A 19,622-nucleotide genomic window follows, 5' to 3' on the forward strand; every position below is an offset into this window, starting at 1 on the left:
TCATGCCCTGAGCCAAAGGTAGAAGCTCAACCACTGAGCCACCCAGGTGCTCCAACAAACACCTATTGATCACCTATAATGACAAGCTCTGCTCTAGCCCTGGGGGATGCAGCAGTGGACAGGACAGACACAAATCCTGACCCATGTGGATTTCACATCCCAATGGGGAGAGAATAAGTGAGATAAATAATAAGTCAGATGGTGACACATACTGGCTCCTTTTCCTAGGACTGCCATGCAAAAGTGCCATGAGATTGGGTGGCACAGAACAACAGAAATGTGTCATCCTGCAGTTGTGGAAGGCTAGAAGCCTGAGATTAGGGTGTTGGCAGGGCCATGCCCTCTTCAAAATCCAGGGGAGAGAATTCTTCCTTGATTCTTCTGGACCACTGACGCCCTGTGGCTTGCCAGCTGCTGGCTGCCTCTCTGGTCTCTGCCCTTGCTTTGTCACATGGCACTCCCCCTGCACGCCTTTTGGTCTTCACATGGCATTCTGTTCATAAGGACACCAGTCAGGCATATGGGATCTAGAGCCATTCTAATCCAGGATGAGTGCATCCTTTTCTTTTTTAAATTCTATTTATTTGAGAGAGAGAGAGAGAGAGAGAGAGAGAATGGGCAGAACGGGGAGAGAGGGAAAGGAAGAAGCAGACTCTCCGCTGAGCAGGGGGTCCAACATAGGACCCGATCCCAAGACCATGACCTGAGCAGAAGGCAGATGTTTAACCGACTGAGCCACTCAGGCACCCAGGATGAGCTCATCCTAATTATATCTGCAATGAGTCTATTTCCAAATAAGTTCATATTCTGAGGAACCGGGGGTTAGGACCTCAACAATTCAACACCTACCACAGACTAAGGCAGAACACAAGGCAGAGCAGGCCGACAGGTGGTGGGGGGGTAAGAGCTCTCCCCAGGATGGAGCGGCCTGGGAAGGTCTCTGTGTGTGTAGGGGACACTCGAGTCACAGCCCAAAGGAGAGGAGTCAACAACACTCTCTTATGAGTGATGAACGCGAATGTCATCGCCTGGCATTTATGACACCTCCCTTGGCATCTAGGAGGTATTTTAGTGTGATTGTGGCCCCCTGCTCACTTCCTGTTTGAAGCCTCGGAGATTAAGAGGGAGTAGTCACGGGGGCGTGGTCCTCGGAAGAATCTGAGAATTTTTCCGCTGTGTCGAATTCACTCCATCAGCCCCTCTGAGAAGCCCCAACAGCTGCGGGGCTGAGAAGCTGTCAGATCCCACCCGCAGGGAGAAGCTGAGGGCCACTGCTGCTGCCAGCTGCGGTGCAGGACCTCAGACCATCCCAGCCAACGCCCCTGCCAGCATTTGTTTGGAATAACGTGCACAAAAGAGGGACTGACTCCCTCATAAGGGTACAGCTCAAGGAATTATCACAAAGTGAGCATGCCAATGAATATTATATATTATATTTTTAGAGTTGTAAAAAAGAAAAAACAATGAATTAGAAGAATATGTGATAAAGATCATATGTGGCCCATAAGACCTAAAATATTTATTATCTGTCCCTTTACAGAAAACGTTTCAGAACTTCTGTACTAGAATGTTCTTAGCAGCCCTATTGTAATAAACCCAAACTGGAAACTACACAAAAAACCATTCACAGTTGGATGAATAAACATAGCAGATTTTAAAAGAACACTCCAGGGACACCTGGGTGGCTCAGCGATTGAGCGTCTGCGTTTGGCTCAGGTCATGATCCCAGGGTCCTGGGATGGAGTCCTGCATCAGGCTCCCCACAGGGAGGCTGCTTCTCCCTCTATGTCTCTGTGTGTCTCTCATGAATAAATAAATAAAATCTTAAGAAAAAAAAAAAGATAGAACAATCCAGCCCCATATGAACATCTAAAAGCATGGATGAGATGTTCCTGCTCTTGGATTTCATGTAAAGGGAATCCAACAGCTCTTTTCCTTTCATTTAACATAATGTATCTACGTGGGTTTATGTTGTAGATTGTTTATTCTCATTTCTGGGTGGTGAGGGTTGGCAAACTATAGCCTGTGGGCCAGAACCAGCCTGTTGCCTATTTTATAAATAAAGTTTTATTAGAACACAGCCACAGCTCTTTCTTCATTTACTATTGTCTATAGCTGTTCACTACAATGGCTGTGGCAGAGGCCATATGGCCCAGAAAGCCGAAAATGTTTACTATCTGGCCTTTAGCAGAAAATGTTTGTCAACCCCTGCTTTTGAATGCCCTGCTGGATGGCATTCCATTGTACAAATATAACACTATCTATTTATTCATCCAACTGTGAATGGTTTTTTGTGTAGTTTCCAGTTTGGGTTTATTACAATAGGGCTGCTAAGAACATTCTAGTACAGAAGTTCCGAAATGTTTTCTGTAAAGGGAAAGATGGTAAATATTTTAGGTCTTATGGGCCACATATGATCTTTGTCACATATTCTTCTAATTCATTGTTTTTTCTTTTTTACAACTCTAAAAATATAAAACCATTCTTAGCTCTGGGTCACCCAATACAGACAATACTTGGCCTCCAGGCTGTAATCTGCCAATCCCTATCTCCATATGAGGATTTCAGTGAACATATATACACACTGTTGCTGGGTGTGCCATGTCCCCTTTTTATAACAAACATTTCTCTGGCACCTGTGTGGTTCAGTGGGCTAAGTGTCTGGCTCATGACTTCAGCTCAGGTCATGGTCTCAGGGTCGTGGGATCCAGCCCTGCATCAGGCTCCATACTTAGTATGGAGTCTGCTTGAGATTCTCTCTCTCTCTCTCTCTCTGCCCCTTCCCACCTCTAAAATATATAAATAAATCCTTAAAGAATGACAAGAACAAAAATGTTTCTCATAGCCTTTTTTACTCTGCTAAAATGAATTTACAAGTAACATGACCTAAAAAATCAATTACCAATCTGTACAGGTAATTCTAAAAAATCAATTAATGTAATCAATTTTTAAAAAACAATTAAAAAATAAAAAGGGGGCACAACTGGCTGGCTCAGTCAACAGAACATGCGATTCTTGATATCGGGATCATGAGTTCAAGCCCCACATTGGGCATGGAGCCTACTTAAAAAAATAAATAAAGGAAAAATACAGTGAAAATAACAGATAGTAAAATAATATGAATTCCAACATGCAAATGTTGAGGCAGTATAGTAGGGTGTTCACAGATATTTAGTTTTTTCTCTCTTTTTGAGCACATGATAAGATTGTACTTCCTGTTGCATGACTTGCTTGGGCACATGAAATGATAGCAGGAATACTCCTCATTCCTGGGATGAAGTAAGCACATGGTCTTCCTCTAACTGGCAGCAAAGTCCCCAAGAGTGGCTCTTTGGTCAGCCTGAGTTTAATAGGGGGGAACAATGGGGATTTGGAGGTGAAGTCCTCAGCTGCCAGTGAAAGTCACAAGGATAAGTGAAAAGCAGACCTTTGCTGTTTTATGTCTCTGGGACTTGGGCCTGGTTTGTTTTGCAACATACCCTATTTTGTTCTGACTGCTATAGGCATGATTGCATTTGATTAGTGATGCTCCCTTAACTGGGAGTGATTGGGTCACTCAGGGGACACTTGGCAATGTTTGGAGACAATATTGGTTCTTGCTACAGTGTGAATGCTTGTGTCCTCCTAAAATTTGTGTGTTGAAATCCTAATCCTCAAAGTAAAGGTATTAGGAAATGAGATTTGGTGGTGGTGGGGTCATTAGGTCATGAGGGTAGAGCCTTCATGATTGAGATTATGTGTCCTTATGATGCCCCCACGAACCCTGTGACCCTCCCTCAGATGTTCAACTCTTTCCCCAATGCACTCACTTGCTGTCACATTGATTTCTTTGTTGTTCCTTGAAAATTCCATGCTTGTTCCCACTTCAGGACCTTTGCCCTTGCTGTTTCCTCCACCCAAAGGTTCATCTCTGAGATATCCTCATGACTCACTCCCTCATCTCCTTCCTGACCTCACCATCACAGTGAGGCCTCTACAGGCCAAACCATGAGAATTAGCAACACCTCCCTCACCTCTCATCCTCTGTTCCTGCTTTATTTACTTCAATTTGGTGCATGGGACCATCTAACAGTTTATATATTTCAGGTGTTTATTTGACTGATGAACTGTCTCCCCCTTCATAACATAAGCTCCAGGAGTTTGGGTCTGTGTTATAGTCTCAGGGTTTATATCAGCACCTGACATGCAGTTGGGTGTGTACTGCCTCTATGAATGAATGAATGCAACAGATGTTTCGCCTGTGCTCCTAGAACAGGAATGGAGGCTGGGTTCTAGAGACCCATGTAGTTCTGATAAGGCTCCTGCCCTGAGAGAGTTCAATGTCTAGTGGTGGGGAGGGCTGGAGCCTCATAGGGAAAGAAATACTGATAGCACAATGCTGTCTGATAAGGACAGTGAAAGAGAAGAGTTCAAAGGTTGGAGGGGCATACAAAGCCTATAAAAAATAAATAGTTGTCTCTTTTTCAAATTTTTTTTTAAGATTTCTTTATTTATTTGAGAGAGAGAGAAAGAGCTTGGGAGTGGGGGACAGGCAGAGGAAGAGAGAATCCTCAAGCAGACTCAGTGCTGAGCACGGAGCTCAGCACAGGGCTCAATCCCACAACCCCGAGATCATGACCTGAGCTGAAACCAAGAGTCTGGCACTCAACCGACTGCACCACCCAGGCACCCTTCTTTTTCAATTCTAATATAGGGGTTGGCAAACGATGGCCCAGGGACCAGCTGTCCTATTAAATAAAATTTGGTCTATTTATTTATTTGGAACACAGCTGCATCCATCTGCTGATGCACTGTCTGTAACCGCCTGTGTGCTACAATAACAGAGTGGTTGCAACAGGGACCATATGGTCTACAAAGGCAAAAATATTGACTATCTGGCCCTTCCCAGAAAAAGTTTCCAAGCTCAGCCCTAATATTAAAAGCTAATGTTTTCTGGAGCACCTCGGTGGCTCAGTCTGTTACATGTCTGACTCAATTTAGCTCAGGTCGTGATCTCAGGGTCGTGGGATTGAGCCCTGCTTCAGGCTCCATGCTAGGCACGTAGCCTGCTTAAGATTCTCTCTCTCTCTCTCCCTCTGCCCCTCCCCACCCCAAAAAGGGGAAAAAAAAAAAAACCCTAACATTTTCTGAATGTTTACCATTTGCTCTATGTATGTTTCCCTGTATGGTTCCCTGTTTCCCTGTATGATCCCTGCATGTTTTGTCACTTAATCTTTATGGCGACCTCAGAGATTATGAACACCTCATTTTATAGATGAGGAAATGGAGGTTCAGAGAGGCAAAGTGATTTTCCCAAGGTCACACAGTGAAGTAGGGAGGGGCAGAGCACAGAAAACACGGGATTTCATGCCTCGTGTTTTTCACTTGGTAAAACATCTTGAAGCGACATCTCCTTGCACCCATGTGCATCTATCACCTTCACCTATTTAACAGCCTCCTCCTGGGATTTAGCTGGCAATCCCCTCCTGATGAACGTTTAGACTATTCTCCCCTCTGCCATGATTAGCAGCGCTGCAGCAAACAAATGTCCTTGTGCCTAGTTCTCTGAGCTCATTTGTGGGTGTTATCTGAAGGCTAGATTCTTAGAATTGGAGTCACTAGGTCAAAGGACATGCCTTATAGCATGGAACTGAGTTCACTGGGCAGGTGGTGAAGGAGAGAATGTGGAGGGCATTCGAGGCAGAGGAAACCTGCATGGACCAGGGTATGGAGTTGTGAGTCAGGCCATCCCCGAGTCCTTGGAACAGTGAAGGTAATGCAAAGGGAGAGTATGGCCAGGTGTCTCCATTGCCAGGCCAGGCTCTGTCCAGGGAGGGCAGTAGGGAGCCATGAGTAGGGTTAAACACAAAGGAGGGGCAGTGCCAGCTCTGGGCCCTGGAGGGAATGGACTGGAGTGGGGAGACTGAAGGCAGGGAGGCCAGGGAGGAGGCTGGGGCCAGGGGGAGAGGCAGAGGAGGGGGGCTGAGTCTTCACCAATCAGAATTTCTTTTTTGTTGTTGTTTTAAAGATTTTATTTATTTATTTGAGAGAGAGAGCAGGGGGAGAGCAGAGGGGGAGGGAGAAGCAAATTCCCCACAGAGCAGGGAGCCCCACACAGGGCTTGATCCCAGGACCCTGAGATCAGGACCTGAGCAGAAGGCAGACACTTAACCGACTAAGCCACCCAGGTGCCCCAGGGGCAAGGATTTTAAATGCATCATCCCACTTGCCCCTCACAATAAAAGTATTGTAGAGATATTGATTTATCCTCATTTTACAGATGGGAACACCAGGGTTCTGGGGGGAACTGTCACCTCAAAAGGAAATCCAAACTCATTAGCAATAGTTCCCAGGCCCTGGCAACCACTACTCTGGCTCCCTAAGTCTATGGATTTGCCTAGTCTGGACCTTTCATACGAATGGAAGCCTATGATACATAGTCTTTTGTGTCTGGCTTCTTTTACTTAGCATGATGTTCTCAAAACTCATTCATAGGGTAGCGTGTGACAATGTGTCATTCCCTTTTTGTGGCTGAATAATATCCCACTGCATGAATGGACCACATTTTGTTTATCCATTCATCAGCTGATGGGCACTTGGGCCGTTTTCACCTCCTGACTATTGTGAATAGTGCCACTCTGAACATGCGTGTGCACTCTTTCTCGTGGAAATATGCTTTCGATTCTTCTGGATATTTAACAAGGAGTGGAATTGCTAGGTCAAATGGTAACTCTATGTTGAACTTCTTGAGGAGCAACCAGACTGTTTTTACAGAGCAGCTGCTCTATTTTACACCCGCACAAGCAATGCATGAGGGTTCCAGCCTCTCCTCATTCTGGCCGACACTTACTGGCACCTGATTCTCTGACCATAGCCATCCCAGTGGTGTGAGACGGTCCCTCACTGTGGTTTTGGTTTGTTTTTACCTGATGACTAGTTGGCATTAAGCATCTTTCCATGTGCTTATTGGCCATTTGTACATCTTCTTTGGAGAAATGTCTGTTCAAATTCTTTGCCCATTTCTTAATTGGGTTATTTAATTTCTCCATTGTTGAATTCTTAGAGTCCTTTATATACACTGGATACAAATCACTTATCATAATTGTGATGTTCAGATATGTTTTTCCATCCTGTGGGTCTTTTCACTTTTTTTTCTTTTTTTTAAAGATTTTATTTATTTATTCATGAGAGAGAGAGAGAGAGGCAGAGATACAGACAAAGGGAGAAGCAGGCTCTATGCAGGGAGCATGATGCGGGACTTGATCCCAGGACCCCAGGATCACGCCCTGGGCCAAAGGCAGGTGCTAAACCACTGAGCCACTCAGGGATCCCGTTTTTTTGTTTGTTTGTTTTTCTTTTTAATTTAAAGTAAGCTCTATGTCCAACATGGGGATCGAACTTAAAACTGTGAGATCAGGCATCGCATGCTCTACTGACTGAGCCAGGCAGGTGACCCCATCTTTTCACTTTCTTGATGGTGTCTTTTGAAACCCCAAAATTTTACATTGTGATTAGGTCCTCACTCACCCCTTCTCTTGATCCCCACATTCTACTGACTAATGTTTATTCACTGGTTCTTAAATGGGGGACTTGGCAATACCTACAGACAACTATGGTTGACACAACTGGGGGTGGAGTGCTACTTGGATCTGGTGGGTAGAGGCCAGAGATGCTGCTGACTGTGATACAGCCCACAGGATGGCCCCCCACAAGGAAGACTCGTCTCGCCCCAAATGTCAGTGGTGCATCTGTTGGGAGGGCACAAAGAAGCAAAGGCTCTTGTCTGAGGTCACACAGAGAGTAGACAGCTCCTCAAACAGAGGTCAAAAAAGGGCAGGAAGGCAGAAAAAGGAAAAGCAAGCCAAGAAAAAAAGACACAGAAAGATGGAGATCCTGAGATGGAGCACAGAGACCCAAAGAGAGGGAGAGACAAAAAGAGAAAAACAGTGAGGGACCGAGTTTGAGGAACAGAAGGAATGGAAGCTGGGATTGTAGGAGGGTGGACAGCCTGAGCCTGGGGTCGCCTCAGGAGCCCAACTGCACTGGGAAAGGAGGTGGGGGGGAGGGGAGCTGTTTGCAGAGAGGCCCTGGGGCTGGGGAAGGCGCTGAATGTCCTGAGGTGCCCTGGCCCCAGAGGCCACTTGGACCTGAAGTTGAGCAGAGATGGCGTAGTCCCCTCAGGGCAGGTGACTGAAGTGGAGAGAAGCTGGTGGGTAGGTGTGACCACGCCCCACCCCGTGGGTGTGAGAAATGCCCCAGGAGACAGGTCATGGGCCCCACCTCTGTCTCAAGGTGACACCCAGGCCTAGGCCACCGTGTGACTACATGTGTATGTGTGCCATTTAACCAACAAATAGCACTGCATGTTATTTAGTTTTATTTATTTTTAAATAAGTGTATTTATTTTTAGATACATAAAATTTTTAAATTATTTATATAAAATTTTATATATTTTAAATATATAGATATTTTAAATACATAACATTAAAACATTTTTTTAAAGATTTTATTTATTTATTCATGAGATACACAGAGGGAGAGAGGCAGAGACACAGGCAGAGGGAGAAGCAGGATCCACGCAGGGAGCCTGACCTGGGACAGATGTTCAGCTGCTGAGCCACCCAGGCGTCCCAAATTTTTATTTTTTTAACATTTTATTTATTCATGAGATACACAGAGGCAGAGACATAAGCAGAGGGAGAGGCAGGCTCCCTGAGGAGCCTGATGCGGGACTGGATCCTGGGACCCAGGAATCATGACCTGAGCCCAAAGCAGATGCTCAACCACTGAGCCCCCCAGGCACTCCGACTATGCTGTACACTTAAAAAATGGTTCAAATGAGGGGTTCCTGGCTGGCTCAGTAGAAAGAACATGACACTCTTGATCTCAGGGTTGTGGGCTCAAGCCCCACATGGGGTGTAGAAATTACTTAAATAAAACTTAAAAAAAAATTAAAAATAAGGGCACCTGAGTGACTCAGTCCATTAAGTGTCTGACTCTTGATTTCGGCTCAGTGGTGATCTCAGGGTTGTGTGATGGAAGGGGTCAGGCTCCATGCTCAGCAAGGAGTCTGCTTGAGATTCTATCTCTTCTTCTCCCACCACCCCTCCCCCTTCTCTCATACTCTCTCTCAAAATAAATTAATTAATTAAAAAAATTTTAGATTTTATTTATTTATTCATGAGAGACACAAGGAGAGAGAGAGGCAGAGACACAGGCAGAAGGAGAAGCAGGCTCCATACAGGGAGCAGAAATGGGACTCGATCCCGGGACTCCAGGACCAGGCCCTGGGCTGAAGGCGGCGCTAAACCGCTGAGCCACCTGGGCTGCCCAAATATTTTTAAAAATAAATAAAATAAACATAAAAATGGTTCAAATGGTAAATTCTATGTTGTGTGTGTTTTGCCACAATCTTGTAAAATGTAGATCAGGTCATGTCAATCACTTATCCCTCCTCTAAGAATAAAATATCTAACTGATTTTAGATTTAGTTAGATTTTTAGTTGATGGCTGTAAAACGAAACCCTTGTAGTCACCAGCAAGCCACAAAACAGAACCCTGTGCCCCCTGCTTCATGCCCCCCTCCTCTCTCACTTTTCTATCACACACCGCCCCCCCAGTTGATTTGCTGGTCCACTTACCTGATTCTGTTGTTTGCTTTGACCTATTTTGAGCTTTCAATGCAATCTTAGATCACATCTCCTTTGTGTGGCTTCTTGGTCTTGAAGTCATGTGTAAGAAAGGCCTCCAACGATGTATGCTTAGGGGACCATTTGCCCCAGTGCTGTGCCCAACGAACGAAAGAATCCAATGAACGTGCTGCAGTGGATTTTGTTCTGTTTTTAATGATCCAAGGATTTATTGTCATACATGCAAAACATACGGTCAATTGCATTAGCAAAAGATCAATATAAAACCACTGCACATTTTTTGCAACTGTCAATTAAGACAATTTTTTTCTTGCTGTTGAAACGGCCAATCTCGTATTTTCACCAGTGAGTTAGTGGTACAGAGCCCTGCTGGCAGGCAGGCAGCGTTTACAGAACATCACAGACCAAGTGAACAGGGTTAGGCGGAGCACACAGGAAGTAGGTGTCCCCTGGCTGATGTGAAAAGGAGGCTCAGCATCAGAGAAGGCACAGCGCTGGGAAGCCACAAGACAGTGAGGTTAAAAAGCTTCAGAATATCTGAAATATTTTAAGAATCATAAAGCCAGGGATCCCTGGGTGGCGCAGCGGTTTGGCGCCTGCCTTTGGCCCAGGGCGCGATCCTGGAGACCCGGGATCGAATCCCACGTCAGGCTCCCGGTGCATGGAGCCTGCTTCTCCCTCTGCCTGTGTCTCTGCCTCTCTCTCACTGTGTGCCTATCATAAATAAATAAAAAATTAAAAAAAAAATTTAAAAAAAAAAAAAAAAAAAAAAGAATCATAAAGCTGCAACACATGATTTTTTTTTAATAATGTTCCTTTCCTTTTTTTAATTTATTTATTCATGAGAGACACACAGAGAGACAGAAGCAGAGACACAGGCAGAGAAAGAAGCAGGCTCCACGCAGGGAGCCCGACATGGGACTCGATTCTGCGTCTCCAGGATCACACCCCTGCCGAAGGCAGCACTAAACCACTGGGCCACTGGGGATGCCCAAGCACATGATTTTTACAACTACTCACTAGAAGACCTGAGGAATAGCAATTCTCTTTTACTAATCTACAAAAGCACCCAGCGTTGATGCAGTGAGTCCCCTGGTGATGGACAATTGGGCTGTTTCTGGCTCAGGGTCATCACAAAGAGCGAGGCTGTGGGCGCTCGTGTCCACGTACCCGCGCGGACACACACACACACACACACACACACACACACACACACACACACGGGCCAGGGGACATGCACTGGCCAGACCTGGGTCCTGCCAGACTGTCTCCAAAGGGGTTGCTCCAATTTATCCTCCTACACCATCGCCTAAGGACAAGCTGCTGCCTCCACAGCCACGCGGTGTGTGGACCGGGGGCTGGGCCCGGGGATGGACTGTGGGACAGCACCCACCGCACCCCCACCGCATCCCCACCGCATCCCCACCGCACCAACGCGGATCCCCCAGCCAGTCACCAAAGCCGCCCCTCTCCCGCTGCATCCCCCACCCCCCCACCCCCACCCTCATCACTCTCCCGGGCCCCTTCCCCACCGCACCCTGCCCCTCCCCCACCGCACCAACACCGCTCCCTACCCCCCCACCACACCCCCACCCATCCCGGGAGCTGCCTCCTCTAATTCCTGCCTCCTCTTCTGGGCTCAAAGCCAAATCCCTCTCAACCGTTTCCCTGGCATTCTTTCCCTCCAGCCTCCCACCAACGCCAAGCCAGGCCATTAGCATGGCCCAGTGGGGCTCCAGTGACCTCATCCTGGCTGCCTGGCCCCACTCCTGCTTGTGTCCCTACTTACACAACCCAGCGGGAGTGGCACCGCCCCGCTAAGCCTCAGTTTCCACATCTGTCAAATATGGATTTTTTTTTTTAAGCTGTGTGCAGGGCACCCCCGGTGGCGCAGCGGTTTAGCGCCGCCTGCAGCCCGGGGTCTGATCCTGGAGACCCAGAATCGAGTCCCGCGTCGGGCTCCCTGCATGGAGCCCACTTCTCCCTCTGCCTGTGTCTCTGCCTCTCAGTCTCTCTCTCTCTCTCTGAATAAATAAAAAAATTTTTTTTAAATGTTAAAAAAAAGCTGTGTGCAGATTAAATGTGCTAAAGATTGCCTTCACGTAGACAATACTCTATTTTATGTCAATTACTCTAGGAGGTTCATGGAGCACAGTGAAGGCCTCTGAAATTTTTGAAGCAGCAGGTACAACTATTCTACAGTGGCAGTGAGTGCACAAAGCATAGTGTAGCAGTCAAGAGCATGGACACAGGATATGAAGTGCCTGGGTTCAAATCCCAGCTCTCACCAATTACCTGCTGTGCCACCTTAGAATCGTAACTTAACCTCTCTGGTCCTCAGTTTTCCCATTTATCAATGGGAGTAAAAAATGTACCTGTCTGGGGATCCCTGGGTGGCGCAGCGGTTTAGCGCCTGCCTTTGGCCCAGGGCGCGATCCTGGAGACCCGGGATCGAATCCCACGTCGGGCTCCTGGTGCATGGAGCCTGCTTCTCCCTCTGCCTGTGTCTCTGCCTCTCTCTCTCTCTCTCTGTGACTATCATAAATAAATAAAAATTTTAAAAAAAATGTACCTGTCTGGGATGCCTGGGTGGCTCAGCAGGTAGGTGCCTGCCTTCAGCTCAGGGCATGATCCTGGAATCCCAGGATCGAGTCCCACGTCAGGCTCCCTGCATGGAGCCTGCTTCTCCCTCTGCCTATGTCTCTCCCTCTCCCTCTCTGTGTCTCTCATGAATAAATAAATAAAATCGTTTAAAAAAAACCCAAAAACTGTACCTTTCTCAATGATTTGTTGTATGAAGCATAGTAAGGACAGTGCCTAGCATGTAATAAGTGCTCCATAAACGTTGGGTGTTGTGTTATTACCTCGTGGGGTTGTCATGAAAATAACTTGGATTAAGCATAAGTATCTAGAATAGAGTGTGGCGCTTGTACATGCTCAAGGGGGACCAGATTTTGGTGTCAACTAGCAACCTCCACCACATTTGTGGTGAGCCTATCCAACCCTAATGGCTGTGAGCCTATCCAACATATACGGAGCCTTCCCATGGCCAAACACATACACATCACATGGCTGCCTGGGGGAGTTTTAGAATATATCCACTAATTCTTTGACCCTCCTTTCTTCAAAGGGTGGAGACTACTTCCACTTCCCTTGGATATGAGCCAGACTCCATGGTTTGCTTCTAATCGATAGAACATGGTAGAAGTAACAGTGCGTGGTTTCTGAGGCTAGGTCACAAAAGACATGGCTCCTTTGTCTGGCTTTTTTTTTTTTTTTTTTTAAGATTTACTTATTTATTCATGAGAGACACAGAGGGAGAGAGAGAGAGAGAGAGAGAGAGGCAGATGGAGAAGTAGCCTCCCTGCAGGGAGCCTGATGCGAGACTCCATCCTGGGTCCCATGAGCTGAAGGCAGATGCTCAACCGCTGAGCCACCCAGGTGTCCCTGTCTGGCTTTCTCTATGAATGTTCACTCTGGAGGAAGCCAGCTGGTATATCTTGTGGACCTTTGAGAAGCCTGCAGAGAGACACACACAGGGCAAGGACTTGAGGCTTTCTAGCCAAGAGCCAGTACCAGCTTGTGAGGGAACCACCATGGAGGCAGATTCTGCAGCCCCAGTCCGGCCTTCGGATGACTACAGCCCCAGCTGACATCATGAGACGCTGAGCCAGCACTGTCTACCTCGGCCACTTCCTAGTTCCTGACCCACAGAAACCGTGAGATAACAAATGCTTATTGTTGTTTCCATTCACTATGTTTTGGGATGTTTTGTTACACAGCGACAGGTGACTATTACACTGCCTACCATGATGGCAGGATGGAACTTCTCTGAGCCAGCCCCATACTTAAGGGACAGGTTGTCTCAGCTCTTAGGTCTCTAAGCTTAAAGAGGCCTTTGAGCCAGACATTCAAGCTGCTCACAAATATTCCAACTTTCAATCCTTCTTGGTGCATGAGGGTTTGTTCTTCCTCACTCTTGTAAAGTGTGCTGTGGCCATATGACTCCATTTGGCCAGGGAGCAGGTGTTAACTGTCAGTGAAAACTTTTAAGAATGAATGTGAGTTTTCTTCTTATTTTCCCCCTTGCCAGAGTCCTGACCAGCCAGCCATAATGACATTGGTGAAAAATAAGTTTGTTTTAAGCTACTGAGATATGGGGACTGCCTGTTGTAGCAGCATAGCCCAGCTTACGCTAATGCAGGCATCTTTCATGTCCTCTCACCCCTGCCACACTCAGAAGTCCCCACGTTCACATCCAAAGCTATTATTTCCTCTCATGCTCCAATCTCTCTCCCCTTCCCAGCATTGAGGGACCCCCTTTCCCCCCATTGTTGTTTTATTTTTATTTTTATCTATAAATAATTGATAAATTTATTATATTATGATTAATTATTTATTAACAATTAGTATTTAATTAGAAATTATTTTAAATTTATTTACTTATTTTAGGGATGGGGAGGGACAGAGGGAGAGTCTTAAGCAGATTCCACGCTCAGCATGAAGCCTGATGCGGGGCTCAACCTCAAGACCCTGAGATGGTGACCTGACCTGAAACCAAAAGTCGGATGCTTAGCCAACTGCGCCACCCAGACACCCCTCCCTTCCATTTTTAATAACCTCAGGTACAAATGATAAAGTAAATCATAATCATCATTTCATAATCTTCATTTCATAAAGCTTATAAAAATAGTCAACACTTAGGTAGTGCTTGCTACATATTACTCTAAACTCTATCCGTCTTCCTATTTCATCCTTGGAACAACCCTGTAACATAGGGACTCTTGTCAGTTCATTTTATGGATGAGGCAGCTATGGCACCGAGAGGTTACCTAATTTGCATGAGGCCACCCAATGATTTAGAGAAAGAGCTTAATTATTAATTAATTCAAATGAAGGCAGTCTGACCCCAGTAGTAACATTTAACCACCTGGTTCGCACAAAGCCGGTGTTAGTTTTATTTATTTCCTATCTAGTTATTCCACTTTGCCCTCGCCACCCACCCTCTTTTCCTTCCCTGCTAGAGCCACCACTCTGTCATGTTTATATGTATCCTTTGGTTTGTAGGATGTGTCCTTACGCATTGCCTAGTTTTGTTTGGGATGTATGAATCTTAAATTTATATTAACGGTATTGGGTGATAGGTCTCGCTGTTTCTTACTATGTTCACACCGATCCACCCTTGTTGCTGAGGGCACAGCCTCGTCTCTTGCTTCCCATGGCTGCAGAATCCTCCACCCTGGACACTCAGGGGCATCTCCTCCTCCCCAGTGAGGGACACCAGGTTGCCTTTGACACTCCCATCATAAACAACACCGTGCTAAATAAGCACTTCGCTCCTGGTGGGTGAGGGTGAGAACTTCTTCAGCCCAAAAGGACTAGACATTGCAGGGCTGTGAAATCTGGAGATGTTCAATTTAACTACGTTTTACCAAATTGCACCTGAATGTGGCTGCATCATCAGAGAAACAAAACCTGTTCTGCTTCCTGATTCTTCCTGCCTTGCACCTGGACCTGAGGCTTTGGTGCTTGGAAGCTGGAGAAATTTATAGCCTTTGTTTTCCTACCTTTGTTTTCTACCCCATTCTGACAACTTCTTAGGACAAACAGTTCCTTGACTTGTTGCCTGCCATGGAGCATGGTAATGGGGGAATAAGGAAGGCCAGCAAGTTCATATCTCAGTTTTTTTTTTTTTTTAATTTTTTATTTATCTATGATAGTCACAGAGAGAGAGAGAGAGAGAGAGAGAGGCAGAGACATAGGCAGAGGGAGGAGCAGGCTCCATGCACCGGGAGCCCGACGTGGGATTCGATCCCGGGTCTCCAGGATCGCGCCCTGGGCCAAAGGCAGGCGCCAAACCGCTGCGCCACCCAAGGATCCCCATATCTCAGTTCTTATCTCAAATGGCTCTATGACATTAGCTAGGATTATAAGTGGCTGATTCTGGGTTGCGAGGGTGGGGGGGTGGGGGAGGTGGAGGGTGAGGGGGTGGGGGGGGCCACAGGAAGTCACAGGTGAGACTCAGGTGGGAGTGAGGAGAGATTTTTCACTCGGCTGTGAGCTCCCCCTTGTGGTACAATCGCCCATTACACCCTGTGTGATTCCCCACATCAAGTCCCGGCTAATTTAATCACATGTAACCAATGCAAATGTATGTATTGGGCACCACCTATGTGCCAGACCAGCAATGTCCAGTTGAAATATAATGTGAGCCCTGCATGTAATTTCCAAATTTCTGCCAGTCATGTTAAGAAAGTAAAAAGGGGGGACACCTGGGTGGCTCAGTGGTTGAGCCGCTGCCTTTGGTTCAGGTCACAATCCTGGGGTCCTGGGATAGAGCCCCAGGCAGGGAGCCTGCTTGTCCCTCTGCCTATGTCTCTGCCTCTCTCTGTGTGTCTGTCATGAATAAATAAATAAAATCTAAAAAAAAGGGGGGTCAGGTGACATTAATTATATTTTCTTTAACTCATATCCAAAATGTTATTTCAATGTGCAACCAATGTAAAAATTACTGAAACATCTTACTTTTTTCTGTACTAAGCCTTTGAAATGTTCTCAGATCAGGACAGCACATGTCAATTGGGACACTAAATTTGCATTAAAAATACTTGATCTCTGTTTCGATTTTGTAACATTTACAGGTGAAGAAGCCCATTCACAGACTCAGGTTGTTCCAAGCATGATTAATGGCTTTCCAATAACTGATTTGGGAGTCTATTTGTTTTTAAAAAAATCTAAGTTTAAATTAATTACAATTAAATAAGATCAAAAGTTCAGTCTCTCAGTCACACCACATTTCAAATGCTCAACAACTCGTGGCTTACATTATTGGACAGCACAAACATTGGTTTACACCATTTCGCCCTTGGCATGAGGCAGGTATATGATTACTCCCATTTTACAGAGGTGAAAATTGAGGTTCAGAAAGGAAACTGACTTTTTTCATTTTTCTTTCACTCAACATTCATTCATTCATGAGAGACATAAACAGTGGAAGGAGAAGCAGGCTCCATGCAAGGAGTCCGATGCGGGACTCGATCCCAAGACCCTGGGACCACGCCCTGAGCCAGAGGCAGACACTTAACTGCTGAGCCACCCAGGCATCCCTCAACAAATATTTATTAAACATCTATCATATACCTGGTTCCTTCCAAGGGACTAGGACATAATGGTGAACAAAGTACACATAGTTCCTGGCTTGAAGGGGTTTATAGGATGATATGGGAGAAAAACAAAAAAAATTATCAGTTGTGGGGCGCCTGGGTGGCTTAGTAGGTTAAGGGTCTGCCTTCCGCTCAGATCATGATCCCAGGGTCCTGAGATCGAGTTCCATGTTGGGCTCCCTGCTCAGTGGGAAGTCGGCTTCTCTCTCCCTCTCCCTCTGCCTGTCGGCTTGCTCTTTCTCTCTCTCTCAAATAAATAAATAAATAAAATCTTAAAAAATTATTACCAATTAAAATTGTTGCTGTGACAGACACCAGCAGGAGAATGAGTTAGTGGCAAACCATGGCTTCAAAGCTAATTATCGTTTTTACATTTCTAAATGGTTGGAAAAGAGTCAAAAGAAGAATATTTTTGTGACATGAAAATTATGTGAAATTTACATTTCAGTGTCCATAAATAAAGTTTTATTGGAACACAGCCACACCATTTGTTTCCATAATGCCTGTTGCTGCTTTCATCCTGCATTAGCAAGAGAACAATGGCCAATGAAGCCTAAAATACTTGCCACCTGGCTTTGACAGAAAGTGTGCTGATCCCTAGAGAATAACAGATGAAGATATCCTTTACAGGCCGTAATCTGGGGAACTTCCCAAAGGAGGTGACGTTGAAGTGGAAGACTTAGGAGGGATTTGGGAAAGTCTGAGTTGGGTTAAACCGATCAAACCAATGTTAAATGTCCTGAGTGTTAATTTCACTACTCTAGATACTCTAGATGCCTCCAATAAGTGGAATCACACAATATGTGTCTTTTGGTGACTGGCTTATTCCACTTAGCCTAAGGACCTCAAGTCTCATCCATGTTGCAGCATGTGTCAGAATTTCCTTCCTTTTTGAGGCCAAATAGTATCCCATTGTAGGCATATCCCACATTCTGTTTTATCCATTCATTAGTCGATGACACTTGGGTGCTTCCCAAGTGCTTAGAGTGTCCCAAGTGCTTCCACCATATGGATTTTGCTGATAATGCTGCTGTGAACATGAATGTATGAACGTCTCTGAGTTCTGCTTTCAGTTCTTTGGGGTTTACACCCAGAAGGATTTCTCCATCATGTGGCAATTGTTCTTTTAAATTTTTTGAGGAAGCTCCATCCTATTTTCCATAGTGACTGTCCCCATCTATATCGCCACAAACAGTGCACAAGAGTTCCAATTTATCCACATCCTCGCCAACACTTCTTCTTTTCCATTTTTCTGATAAGTAGCCAATGCTAACGAGTGTCGGGTGGTATCTCCTTATGGTTTTGATTTGCATTTCCCTGTTGCTAAGTGACGTTATGCATCTTTTCATGCACTTATTGGCCATTCTTATATCTTCTTTGGAGAAATGCCTGTTCAAGCCCTTTGCCCATTTTTAATAGAAATTAACTTTTTTTTTAAAGCAGGCTCCACGCCCAGTGTGGAGCCCAATGTGGGGCTTGAACTCATGACCCTGAGATCAAGACCTAGGCTGAGGGATCCCTGGGTGGCGCAGCGGTTTGCCTTTGGCCCAGGGCGCGGTCCTGGAGACCCAGGATCGAATCCCACGTCGGGCTCCCGGTGCATGGAGCCTGCTTCTCCCTCTGCCTGTGTCTCTGCCTCTCTCTCTCTCTATGTGTGACTATCATAAATAAATAAAAATTTAAAAAAAAAAAAAAAAGACCTAGGCTGAGATGGGACGCTTGGGTGGCTCAGCGGTTAAGCGTCTGCCTTCGGCTCAGGGAGTGATCCCAGAGTCCCGGGATTGAGTCCCACATCGGGCTCCCTGCATGGAGCCTGCTTCTCCCTTTGTCTATGTCTCTGCCTCTGTGTATGTGTGCGTCTCATGAATAAATAAATAAAATCTTAAAAAAAAAAAAAAGACCTAGGCTGAGATCAAGAGTTAGACACCTGACCAACCAACTGAGCCACTCAGTCTGCCCGTAGAAATTAACATGTAATTAATCTCTATATAATGTCTTATACATATGGAGGGGGAAATACAATGAATGCAGAGTGTTAACATGGCACCTTCACAACATTTACCATTCCCACAACTTTTCTCCAGCTTTGAGGATTTTCAAAATAAAAATACCCTAGGAAAAAGCAATTCCCCTGTGGATTCATGGAATTCAATAAGTATCTCTGGAGTACCTAATAGATGCCAAGAATTGGACTAGAGCAGGGAACCCAACAAACAAACCACTGATACTGGGGGACTAGCCCCCCAAGGAACTCTAGCATCTCAAATTGCTTATTTTTTAAAGATTTTATTTATTCCTGAAAGACACGGGGGGGGGGGGGGGGAGACCCCCTGATGTGGGACTCATCCCAGGACCTGAGGATCACAACCTGAGCCAAAGGCATGGACGCTCAACCACTGAGCTACCCAGGTGCCCCCCAAATCAATAATTTTCTCCCCAGGGCTTACTACAGGTTATCATTCTTATTTACTAGCTTGTTTACTGGGTTTTACATTTCTCACAGACACACTTCCTTCCACCCTTGCTAGACGGACCCACTGCTACTTGTTGAACAAATGAATGTATTCCGTGGGAGCAGAGACTGTTTCTCTCAGCTCTATATGGGGTGCTTAGAACAGGGCCTGGCACATAGTAGGTGCTCGGAAATTATTTGTTGAATTCATGAATGTAAGTCCTGAAAGAGCACTGGCTGCTTGTTTTTCTAGCCCTCTAGCCCTAGCTCCTGGAACAGCACCCAGCCCTTAGTAGGTGCTCAATAAATATGTGTTGACTGAATGAATGTAAGATCCAGGGGGACAAGGCAGAGACTTCTGTTTTTTTGGGTTTTAAA

The sequence above is a fragment of the Canis lupus genome, chromosome 1 (assembly GCF_011100685.1).
Source record: "Canis lupus familiaris isolate Mischka breed German Shepherd chromosome 1, alternate assembly UU_Cfam_GSD_1.0, whole genome shotgun sequence".
NCBI classification, from domain to species: domain Eukaryota; kingdom Metazoa; phylum Chordata; class Mammalia; order Carnivora; family Canidae; genus Canis; species Canis lupus.